The 12,249-nt window shown below is 46.0% G+C and overlaps 3 non-coding genes across 3 annotated transcripts; all 3 read right to left on the bottom strand.

The window, feature by feature from the left end:
- Positions 1 to 240: 240 nt before the first annotated feature.
- On the bottom strand, positions 241 to 323 carry TRNAV-CAC (transfer RNA valine (anticodon CAC)). Its single transcript has one exon. It is a non-coding gene; the product is annotated as a tRNA-Val (tRNA).
- Positions 324 to 2,667: 2,344 nt separating this feature from the next.
- On the bottom strand, positions 2,668 to 2,750 carry TRNAV-CAC (transfer RNA valine (anticodon CAC)). Its single transcript has one exon. It is a non-coding gene; the product is annotated as a tRNA-Val (tRNA).
- A 1,131-nt stretch (positions 2,751 to 3,881) lies between these two features.
- On the bottom strand, positions 3,882 to 3,964 carry TRNAL-CAG (transfer RNA leucine (anticodon CAG)). Its single transcript has one exon. It is a non-coding gene; the product is annotated as a tRNA-Leu (tRNA).
- Positions 3,965 to 12,249: the final 8,285 nt, after the last annotated feature.

Genomic DNA, 12,249 nt, shown 5'->3' with positions numbered 1-12,249 from the left:
CAGCTGCGCTCTTGATATGTAGTGTCGAAACCTTTATCTCTGCCCCTCTATCACGATTTGTTGAAGATGCTGTGATTTCCCGCTTTACCGATTTACTGCGATTTAGCCAACTTCAGGAAATTAGTGCAAGCAACGGACAATAGATCTTATCAATAATTTACAGAAACTGTTGACATTGTTTTTGATACGGGTGCTTGGAAAAAAAAAGTCCAAAAATGTATCCACCTCGCAAAAGACACTTGTCAGAAGTGGTATTCGAACCCACGCCTCCAAAGGAGACTGCGACGTGAACGCAGCGCCTTAGACCACTCGGCCATCCTGACACTCTTAACACTGCACTGATGGCTCAATTTCCAGCTTATAAACCAAAATGAGTGCCATGTACTGAGTGAATTTTGTTTAATGTCCTCTGTATTTTCAATTCCAGACCTTCCTGCTCAGGGAAACAGTGGGATCTGAAGCTGATGAAGGAGAGAGGATGGATCATCATGACAGTGAATCCGGTGGTGACTGCTACTAATTCGCAATCATCGACTACTTGGGGTGTGGACATGCAGAAGTTTGAGCCAGTGCACATGGCCGGTGGTGACTGCTACTAATTCTCAATCATCTACTACAAGGGGTGTGGACATGCAGAATTTGGAGCCAGTTCAAGATTCAGATCAGGAGGTGCCTGGCTCCATACCAATCAACTCAGTGCCTCTGAGACAAGGACTTGAACGGTACAGTTTGAGTCCTCGACCGCCATGCTCAACGCGGCTGCAAGGATTCGGGGTGGATTGACTGAATGTGGCATTTCTTGTTGTGTACTATTCTTGTATACTGGATTAGTATAGTATCTTTTTTTTGAGCAGCTATGTTTGTTTTGTATTGGTTAAGGAGAAATGTTGTGTTCGTCATGGGCACGCCTATGATGTACACCAAGGGAGGTAGGGACTGTTAGTCTCCCCGAGTTTTGGAGTTGGATGGTAGGCGCGGTGACGTGGAACCGGAGAGAATAAAAGGTCAGGGAAGGTGTTCCTCGTGGCCAATGACTCTATATTATTCTCTGTGTATTTATTAAAACTTATCTGCGAAAGAGGCACCGTGTGTGCACGATGCAACACACCCCTCCCATGCCCTGAATACAGAAGTTAAAAACCAGCTGTGATTGGGACGCAGGGGACCCTGGTGCCACTGAACCTTCTGCACTGTGAACCTGCTGAACTATTGACAGCTGCGCTCTTGATATGTAGGGTCGAAACCTTTATCTCTGCCCCTCTATCACGATTTGTTGAAGATGCTGTGATTTCCCGCTTTACCGATTTACTGCGATTTAGCCAACTTCAGGAAATTAGTGCAAGCAACGGACAATAGATCTTATCGATAATTTACAGAAACTGTTGACATTGTTTTTGATACGGGTGCTTGGAAAAAAAAAGTCCAAAAATGTATCCACCTCGCAAAAGACACTTGTCAGAAGTGGTATTCGAACCCACGCCTCCAAAGGAGACTGTGACGTGAACGCAGCACCTTAGACCACTCGGCCATCCTGACACTCTTAACACTGCACTGATGGCTCAATTTCCAGCTTATAAACCAAAATGAGTGCCATGTACTGAGTGAATTTTGTTTAATGTCCTCCATATTTTCAATTCCAGACCTTCCTGCTCAGGGAAACAGTGGGATCTGAAGCTGATGAAGGAGAGAGGATGGATCATCATGACAGTGAATCCGGTGGTGACTGCTACTAATTCGCAATCATCGACTACTTGGGGTGTGGACATGCAGAAGTTTGAGCCAGTGCACATGGCCGGTGGTGACTGCTACTAATTCTCAATCATCTACTACAAAGGGTGTGGACATGCAGAATTTGGAGCCAGTTCAAGATTCAGATCAGGAGGTGCCTGGCTCCATACCAATCAACTCAGTGCCTCTGAGACAAGGACTTGAACGGTACAGTTTGAGTCCTCGACCGCCATGCTCAACGCGGCTGCAAGGATTCGGGGTGGATTGACTGAATGTGGCATTTCTTGTTGTGTACTATTCTTGTATACTGGATTAGTATAGTATCTTTTTTTTGAGCAGCTATGTTTGTTTTGTATTGGTTAAGGAGAAATGTTGTGTTCGTCATGGGCACGCCTATGATGCACACCAAGGGAGGTAGGGAGTGTTAGTCTCCCCCAACTTTTGGAGTTGGATGGTAGGCGCGGTGACGTGGAACCGGAGAGAATAAAAGGTCAGGGAAGGTGTTCCTCGTGGCCAATGACTCTATATTATTCTCTGTGTAGTTATTAAAACTTATCTGCGAAAGAGGCACCTTGTGTGCACGATGCAACACACCCCTCCCATGCCCTGAATACAGAAGTTAAAAACCAGCTGTGATTGGGACGCAGGGGACCCTGGTGCCACTGAACCTTCTGCACTGTGAACCTGCTGAACTATTGACAGCTGCGCTCTTGATATGTAGTGTCGAAACCTTTATCTCTGCCCCTCTATCACGATTTGTTGAAGATGCTGTGATTTCCCGCTTTACCGATTTACTGCGATTTAGCCAACTTCAGGAAATTAGTGCAAGCAACGGACAATAGATCTTATCAATAATTTACAGAAACTGTTGACATTGTTTTTGATACGGGTGCTTGGAAAAAAAAAGTCCAAAAATGTATCCACCTCGCAAAAGACACTTGTCAGAAGTGGTATTCGAACCCACGCCTCCAAAGGAGACTGCGACGTGAACGCAGCGCCTTAGACCACTCGGCCATCCTGACACTCTTAACACTGCACTGATGGCTCAATTTCCAGCTTATAAACCAAAATGAGTGCCATGTACTGAGTGAATTTTGTTTAATGTCCTCTGTATTTTCAATTCCAGACCTTCCTGCTCAGGGAAACAGTGGGATCTGAAGCTGATGAAGGAGAGAGGATGGATCATCATGACAGTGAATCCGGTGGTGACTGCTACTAATTCGCAATCATCGACTACTTGGGGTGTGGACATGCAGAAGTTTGAGCCAGTGCACATGGCCGGTGGTGACTGCTACTAATTCTCAATCATCTACTACAAGGGGTGTGGACATGCAGAATTTGGAGCCAGTTCAAGATTCAGATCAGGAGGTGCCTGGCTCCATACCAATCAACTCAGTGCCTCTGAGACAAGGACTTGAACGGTACAGTTTGAGTCCTCGACCGCCATCCTCAACGCGGCTGCAAGGATTCGGGGTGGATTGACTGAATGTGGCATTTCTTGTTGTGTACTATTCTTGTATACTGGATTAGTATAGTATCTTTTTTTTGAGCAGCTATGTTTGTTTTGTATTGGTTAAGGAGAAATGTTGTGTTCGTCATGGGCACGCCTATGATGCACACCAAGGGAGGTAGGGAGTGTTAGTCTCCCCCAACTTTTGGAGTTGGATGGTAGGCGCGGTGACGTGGAACCGGAGAGAATAAAAGGTCAGGGAAGGTGTTCCTCGAGGCCAATGACTCTATATTATTCACTGTGTATTTATTAAAACTTATCTGCGAAACAGGCACCGTGTGTGCACGATGCAACACACCCCTCCCATGCCCTGAATACAGAAGTTAAAAACCAGCTGTGATTGGGACGCAGGGGACCCTGGTGCCACTGAACCTTCTGCACTGTGAACCTGCTGAACTATTGACAGCTGCGCTCTTGATATGTAGGGTCGAAACCTTTATCTCTGCCCCTCTATCACGATTTGTTGAAGATGCTGTGATTTCCCGCTTTACCGATTTACTGCGATTTAGCCAACTTCAGGAAATTAGTGCAAGCAACGGACAATAGATCTTATCGATAATTTACAGAAACTGTTGACATTGTTTTTGATACGGGTGCTTGGAAAAAAAAAGTCAAAAAATGTATCCACCTCGCAAAAGACACTTGTCAGAAGTGGGATTCGAACCCACGCCTCCAAAGGAGACTGCAACCTGAACACAGTGCCTTAGACCACTCGGCCATCCTGACACTCTTAACACTGCACTGATGGCTCAATTTCCAGCTTATAAACCAAAATGAGTGCCATGTACTGAGTGAATGTTGTTTAATGTCCTCTGTATTTTCAATTCCAGACCTTCCTGCTCAGGGAAACAGTGGGATCTGAAGCTGATGAAGGAGAGAGGATGGATCATCATGACAGTGAATCCGGTGGTGACTGCTACTAATTCGCAATCATCGACTACTTGCGGTGTGGACATGCAGAAGTTTGAGCCAGTGCACATGGCCGGTGGTGACTGCTACTAATTCTCAATCATCTACTACAAGGGGTGTGGACATGCAGAATTTGGAGCCAGTTCAAGATTCAGATCAGGAGGTGCCTGGCTCCATACCAATCAACTCAGTGCCTCTGAGACAAGGACTTGAACGGTACAGTTTGAGTCCTCGACCGCCATGCTCAACGCGGCTGCAAGGATTCGGGGTGGATTGACTGAATGTGGCATTTCTTGTTGTGTACTATTCTTGTATACTGGATTAGTATAGTATCTTTTTTTTGAGCAGCTATGTTTGTTTTGTATTGGTTAAGGAGAAATGTTGTGTCGTCATGGGCACGCCTATGATGCACACCAAGGGAGGTAGGGAGTGTTAGTCTCCCCCAACTTTTGGAGTTGGATGGTAGGCGTGGTGACGTGGAACGGGAGAGAATAAAAGGTCAGGGAAGGTGTTCCTCGAGGCCAATGACTCTATATTATTCTCTGTGTATTTATTAAAACTTATCTGCGAAACAGGCACCGTGTGTGCACGATGCAACACACCCCTCCCATGCCCTGAATACAGAAGTTAAAAACCAGCTGTGATTGGGACGCAGGGGACCCTGGTGCCACTGAACCTTCTGCACTGTGAACCTGCTGAACTATTGACAGCTGCGCTCTTGATATGTAGGGTCGAAACCTTTATCTCTGCCCCTCTATCACGATTTGTTGAAGATGCTGTGATTTCCCGCTTTACCGATTTACTGCGATTTAGCCAACTTCAGGAAATTAGTGCAAGCAACGGACAATAGATCTTATCGATAATTTACAGAAACTGTTGACATTGTTTTTGATACGGGTGCTTGGAAAAAAAAAGTCAAAAAATGTATCCACCTCGCAAAAGACACTTGTCAGAAGTGGGATTCGAACCAACGCCTCCAAAGGAGACTGCGACCTGAACGCAGTGCCATAGACCACTCGGCCATCCTGACACTCTTAACACTGCACTGATGGCTCAATTTCCAGCTTATAAACCAAAATGAGTGCCATGTACTGAGTGAATGTTATTTAATGTCCTCTGTATTTTCAATTCCAGACCTTCCTGCTCAGGGAAACAGTGGGATCTGAAGCTGATGAAGGAGAGAGGATGGATCATCCTGACAGTGGACCCTGTGGTGACTGCTACTAATTCTCAATCATCTACTACATGGGGTGTGGACTTGCAGAATTTTGAGCCAGTGCATATGGCCGGTGGTGACTGCTACTAATTCTCAATCATCTACTACAGGGGGTGTGGACATGCAGAATTTGAAGCCAGTTCAAGATTCAGATCAGGAGGTGGCTGGCTCCATACCAATCAACTCAGTGCCTCTAAGACAAGGACTTGAACGGTACAGTTTGAGTCCTCGACCGCCATGCTCAACGCGGCTGCAAGGATTCGGGGTGGATTGACTGAATGTGGTATTTATTGTTGTGTACTATTCTTGTATACTGGATTAGTATAGTATCTTTTTTTTGAGCAGCTATGTTTGTTTTGTATTGGTTAAGGAGAAATGTTGTATTCGTCATGGGCACGCCCATGATGCACACCAAGGGAGGTAGGGAGTGTTAGTCTCCCCTGAGTTTTGGAGTTGGATGTTAGGTGCGGTGATGTGGAATCGGAGAGAATAAAAGGTAGAGGAAGGTGTTCCTAGTGGCCAAAGACTCCATATTATTCTTTGTGTATTTATTAAAACTTCTCTGCAAAACAGGCACTGTGTGTGCACGACGCAACACCCCCACCCCTCCCATCCCCTGAATACAGAAGTTAAAAACCAGCTCTGATTGGGACGCAGGGGACCCTCGTTCCACTGAACCTTCTGCACTGTGAACCTGCTGAACTATTGACAGCTGCGCTTTTGATATGTAGGGTCGAAACCTTTATCTCGGCCCCTCTATCACGATTTGTTGAAGATGCTGTGATTTCCTGCTTTACCGATTTACTGCGATTTAGCCAACTTCAGGCAACTAGTGCAAGCAACGGAAAATAGATCTTATCGATAATTTACAGAAACTGTTGACATTGTTTTTGATACGGTGCTTGGGAAAAAAAAGTCCAAAAATGCATCCACCTCGCAAAATACACTTGTCAGAAGTGGGATATGAATCCACACCTCCAAGGGAGGCTGCGACCTGAACACAGCGCCTTAGACCACTCGGCCATCCGGACACTCTTGACATTGCACTGATGGGTCAATTTCCAGCTTATAAACCAAAATGAGTGCCATGTACTGAGTGAATGTTGTTTAATGTCCTCTGTATTTTCAATTCCAGACCTTCCTGCTCAGGAAAACAGTGGGATCTGAAGCTGATGAAGGAGAGAGGATGGATCATCCTGACAGTGGATCCGGTGGTGACTGCTACTAATTCTCAATCATCTACTACATGGGGTGTGGACATGCTGAATTTTGAGCCAGTGCACATGGCCGGTGGTGACTGCTACTAATTCTCAATCATCTACTACAGGGGGTGTGGACATGCAGAATTTGGAGCCAGTTCAAGATTCAGATCAGGAGGTGCCTGGCTCCATACCAATCAACTCAGTGCCTCTGAGACAAGGACTTGAACGGTACAGTTTGAGTCCTCGACCGCCATGCTCAACGCGGCTGCAAGGATTCGGGGTGGATTGACTGAATGTGGCATTTCTAGTTGTGTACTATTCTTGTATACTGGTTTAGTATAGTATCTTTTTTTTGAGCAGCTATGTTTGTTTTGTATTGGTTAAGGAGAAATGTTGTGTTCGTCATGGGCACGCCTATGATGCACACCAAGGGAGGTAGGGAGTGTTAGTCTCCCCCGAGTTTTGGAGTTGGATGGTAGGCGCGGTGACGTGGAACCGGAGAGAATAAAAGGTCAGGGAAGGTGTTCCTCGTGGCCAATGACTCTATATTATTCTCTGTGTATTTATTAAAACGTATTTGCGAAACAGGCACTGTGTGTGCACGATGCAACACACCCCTCCCATGCCCTGAATACAGAAGTTAAAAACCAGCTGTGATTGGGACGCAGGGGAGCCTGGTGCCACTGAACCTTCTGCACTGTGAACCTGCTGAACTATTGACAGCTGCGCTCTTGATATGTAGGGTCGAAACCTTTATCTCTGCCCCTCTATCACGATTTGTTGAAGATGCTGTGATTTCCCGCTTTACCGATTTACTGCGATTTAGCCAACTTCAGGAAATTAGTGCAAGCAACGGACAATAGATCTTATCGATAATTTACAGAAACTGTTGACATTGTTTTTGATACGGGTGCTTGGAAAAAAAAAGTCCAAAAATGTATCCACCTCGCAAAAGACACTTGTCAGAAGGAGGACTCGAACCCACGCCTCCAAAGGAGACTGCGACCTGAACGCAGCGCCTTAGACCACTCGGCCATCCTGACACTCTTGACATTGCTCTGATAGCTCAATTTCCAGCTTATAAACCAAAATGAGTGCCATGTACTGAGTGAATGTTGTTTAATGTCCTCTGTATTTTCAATTCCAGACCTTCCTGCTCAGGAAAACAGTGGGATCTGAAGCTGATGAAGGAGAGAGGATGGATAATCCTGACAGTGGATCCGGTGGTGACTGCTACTAATTCTCAATCATCTACTACATGGGGTGTGGACATGCTGAATTTTGAGCCAGTGCACATGGCCGGTGGTGACTGCTACTAATTCTCAATCATCTACTACAGGGGGTGTGGACATGCAGAATTTGGAGCCAGTTCAAGATTCAGATCAGGAGGTGCCTGGCTCCATACCAATCAACTCAGTGCCTCTGAGACAAGGACTTGAACGGTACAGTTTGAGTCCTCGACCGCCATGCTCAACGCGGCTGCAAGGATTCGGGGTGGATTGACTGAATGTGGCATTTCTTGTTGTGTACTATTCTTGTATACTGGTTTAGTATAGTATCTTTTTTTTGAGCAGCTATGTTTGTGTTGTATTGGTTAAGGAGAAATGTTGTGTTCGTCATGGGCACGCCTATGATGCACACCAAGGGAGGTAGGGAGTGTTAGTCTCCCCCGAGTTTTGGAGTTGGATGGTAGGCGCGGTGACGTGGAACCGGAGAGAATAAAAGGTCAGGGAAGGTGTTCCTCGTGGCCAATGACTCTATATTATTCTCTGTGTATTTATTAAAACTTATCTGCGAAACAGGCACCGTGTGTGCACGATGCAACACACCCCTCCCATGCCCTGAATACAGAAGTTAAAAACCAGCTGTGATTGGGACGCAGGGGACCCTGGTGCCACTGAACCTTCTGCACTGTGAACCTGCTGAACTATTGACAGCTGCGCTCTTGATATGTAGGGTCGAAACCTTTATCTCTGCCCCTCTATCTCGATTTGTTGAAGATGCTGTGATTTCCCGCTTTACCGATTTACTGCGATTTAGCCAACTTCAGGAAATTAGTGCAAGCAACGGACAATAGATCTTATCGATAATTTACAGAAACTGTTGACATTGTTTTTGATATGGGTGCTTGGAAAAAAAAAGTCCAAAAATGTATCCACCTCGCCAAAGACACTCGTCAGAAGGGGGATTCAAACCCACGCCTCCAAAGGAGACTGCGACCTGAACGCAGCACCTTAGACCACTCGGCCACCCTGACACTCTAGACACTCCACTGATGGCTCAATTTCCAGCTTATAAACCAAAATGAGTGCCATGTACTGAGTGAATGTTGTTTAATGTCCTCTGTATTTTCAATTCCAGACCTTCCTGCTCAGGGAAACAGTGGGATCTGAAGCTGATGAAGGAGAGAGGATGGATCATTCTGACAGTGAATCCGGTGGTGACTGCTACTAATTCTCAATCATCAACTACTTGGGATGTGGACATGCAGAAGTTTGAGCCAGTGCACATGGCCGGTGGTGACTGCTACTAATTCTCAATCATCTACTACAAGGGGTGTGGACATGCAGAATTTGGAGCCAGTTCAAGATTCAGATCAGGAGGTGCCTGGCTCCATACCAATCAACTCAGTGCCTCTGAGACAAGGACTTGAACGGTACAGTTTGAGTCCTCGACCGCCATGCTCAACGCGGCTGCAAGGATTCGGGGTGGATTGACTGAATGTGGCATTTCTTGTTGTGTACTATTCTTGTATACTGGATTAGTATAGTATCTTTTTTTTGAGCAGCTATGTTTGTTTTGTATTGGTTAAGGAGAAATGTTGTGTTCGTCATGGGCACGCCTATGATGCACACCAAGGGTGGTAGGGAGTGTTAGTCTCCCCCGAGTTTTGGAGTTGGATGGTAGGCGCGGTGACGTGGAACCGGAGAGAATAAAAGGTCAGGGAAGGTGTTCCTCGTGGCCAATGACTCTATATTATTCTCTGTGTATTTATTAAAACTTATCTGCGAAAGAGGCACCGTGTGTGCACGATGCAACACACCCCTCCCATGCCCTGAATACAGAAGTTAAAAACCAGCTGTGATTGGGACGCAGGGGACCCTGGTGCCACTGAACCTTCTGCACTGTGAACCTGCTGAACTATTGACAGCTGCGCTCTTGATATGTAGGGTCGAAACCTTTATCTCTGCCCCTCTATCACGATTTGTTGAAGATGCTGTGATTTCCCGCTTTACCGATTTACTGCGATTTAGCCAACTTCAGGAAATTAGTGCAAGCAACGGACAATAGATCTTATCGATAATTTACAGAAACTGTTGACATTGTTTTTGATACGGGTGCTTGGAAAAAAAAAGTCCAAAAATGTATCCACCTCGCAAAAGACACTTGTCAGAAGCAGGATTCAAACCCACGTCTCCAAAGGAGACTGCAACCTGAACGCAGCGCCTTAGACCACTCGGCCATCCTGACACTTTTGACACTGCACTGATGGCTCAATTTCCAGCTTATAAACCAAAATGAGTGCCATGTACTGAGTGAATGTTGTTTAATGTCCTCTGTATTTTCAATTCCAGACCTTCCTGCTCAGGGAAACAGTGGGATCTGAAGCTGATGAAGGAGAGAGGATGGATCATCCTGACAGTGAATCCGGTGGTGACTGCTACTAATTCGCAATCATCGACTACTTGGGGTGTGGACATGCAGAAGTTTGAGCCAGTGCACATTGCCGGTGGTGACTGCTACTAATTCTCAATCATCTACTACAAGGGGTGTGGACATGCAGAATTTGGAGCCAGTTCAAGATTCAGATCAGGAGGTGCCTGGCTCCATACCAATCAACTCAGTGCCTCTGAGACAAGGACTTGAACGGTACAGTTTGAGTCCTCGACCGCCATGCTCAACGCGGCTGCAAGGATTCGGGGTGGATTGACTGAATGTGGCATTTCTTGTTGTGTACTATTCTTGTATACTGGATTAGTATAGTATCTTTTTTTTGAGCAGCTATGTTTGTTTTGTATTGGTTAAGGAGAAATGTTGTGTTCGTCATGGGCACGCCTATGATGCACACCAAGGGAGGTAGGGAGTGTTAGTCTCCCCCGAGTTTTGGAGTTGGATGGTAGGCGCGGTGACGTGGAACCGGAGAGAATAAAAGGTCAGGGAAGGTGTTCCTCGTGGCCAATGACTCTATATTATTCTCTGTGTATTTATTCAAACTTATTTGCGAAACAGGCTCTTTGTGTGCACAATGCAACACACCCCTCCCATGCCCTGAATACAGAAGTTAAAAACCAGCTGTTATTGGGACGCAGGGGACCCTGGTGCCACTGAACCTTCTGCACTGTGAACCTGCTGAACTAGTGACAGCTGTGCTTTTGATATGTAGGGTCGAAACCTTTATCTCGGCCCCTCTATCACGATTTGTTGAAGATGCTGTGATTTCCTGCTTTACCGATTTACTGCGATTTAGCAAACTTCAGGCAATTAGTGCAAGCAACGGACAATAGATCTTATCGATAATTTACAGAAACTGTTGACATTGTTTTTGATAAGGGTGCTTGGAGAAAAAAAAAGTCCAAAAATGTATCCACCTCGCAAAAGACACTTGTGAGAAGAGGGGTTTGAACCCACGTCTCCGAGGGAGACTGTGATCTGAATGCAGCACCTTAGACCACTCGGCCATCCTGACACTATTGACACTGCACTGATGGCTCAATTTCCAGCTTATAAACCAAAATGAGTGCCATGTACTGAGTGAATGTTGTTTAATGTCCTCTGTATTTTCAATTCCAGACCCTCCTGCTCAGGGAAACAGTGGGATCTGAAGCTGATGAAGGAGAGAGGATGGACCATCCTGACAGTGAATCCGGTGGTGACTGCTACTAATTCTCAATCATCGACTACTTGGGGTGTGGACATGCAGAAGTTTGAACCAGTGCACATGGCCGGTGGTGACTGCTACTAATTCTCAATCATCTACTACAAGGGGTGTGGACATGCAGAATTTGGAGCCAGTTCAAGATTCAGATCAGGAGGTGCCTGGCTCCATACCAATCAACTCAGTGCCTCTGAGCAAGGACTTGAACGGTACAGTTTGAGTCCTCTACCGCCATGTTCAACGCGGCTGCAAGGATTCGGGGTGGATTGACTGAATGTGGCATTTCTTGTTGTGTACTATTCTTGTATACTGGATTAGTATAGTATCTTTTTTTTGAGCAGCTATGTTTGTTTTGTATTGGTTAAGGAGAAATGTTGTGTTCGTCATGGGCACGCCTATGATGCACACCAAGGGAGGTAGGGAGTGTTAGTCTCCCCTGAGTTTTGGAGTTGGATGGTAGGCGCGGTGACGTGGAACCGGAGAGAATAAAAGGCCAGGGAAGGTGTTCCTCGTGGAAAATGACTCCATATTATTCTCTGTGTATTTATTAAAACTTATCTGCGAAACAGGCACCATGTGTGCACGATGCAACACACCCCTCCCATGCCCTGAATACAGAAGTTAAAAACCAGCTGTGATTGGGACGCAGGGGACCCTGGTGCCACTGAACCTTCTGCACTGTGAACCTGCTGAACTATTGACAGCTGCGCTCTTGATATGTAGGGTCAAATTCTTTATCTCTGCCCCTCTATCACTATTTGTTGAAGATGCTGTGATTTCCCGCTTTACCGATTTACTGCGATTTAGC

Source organism: Pleurodeles waltl, unplaced genomic scaffold (assembly GCF_031143425.1).
Source record: "Pleurodeles waltl isolate 20211129_DDA unplaced genomic scaffold, aPleWal1.hap1.20221129 scaffold_39, whole genome shotgun sequence".
Classification (NCBI taxonomy): Eukaryota; Metazoa; Chordata; class Amphibia; order Caudata; family Salamandridae; genus Pleurodeles; species Pleurodeles waltl.
This window is presented reverse-complemented; position numbering and strand designations above follow the sequence as displayed.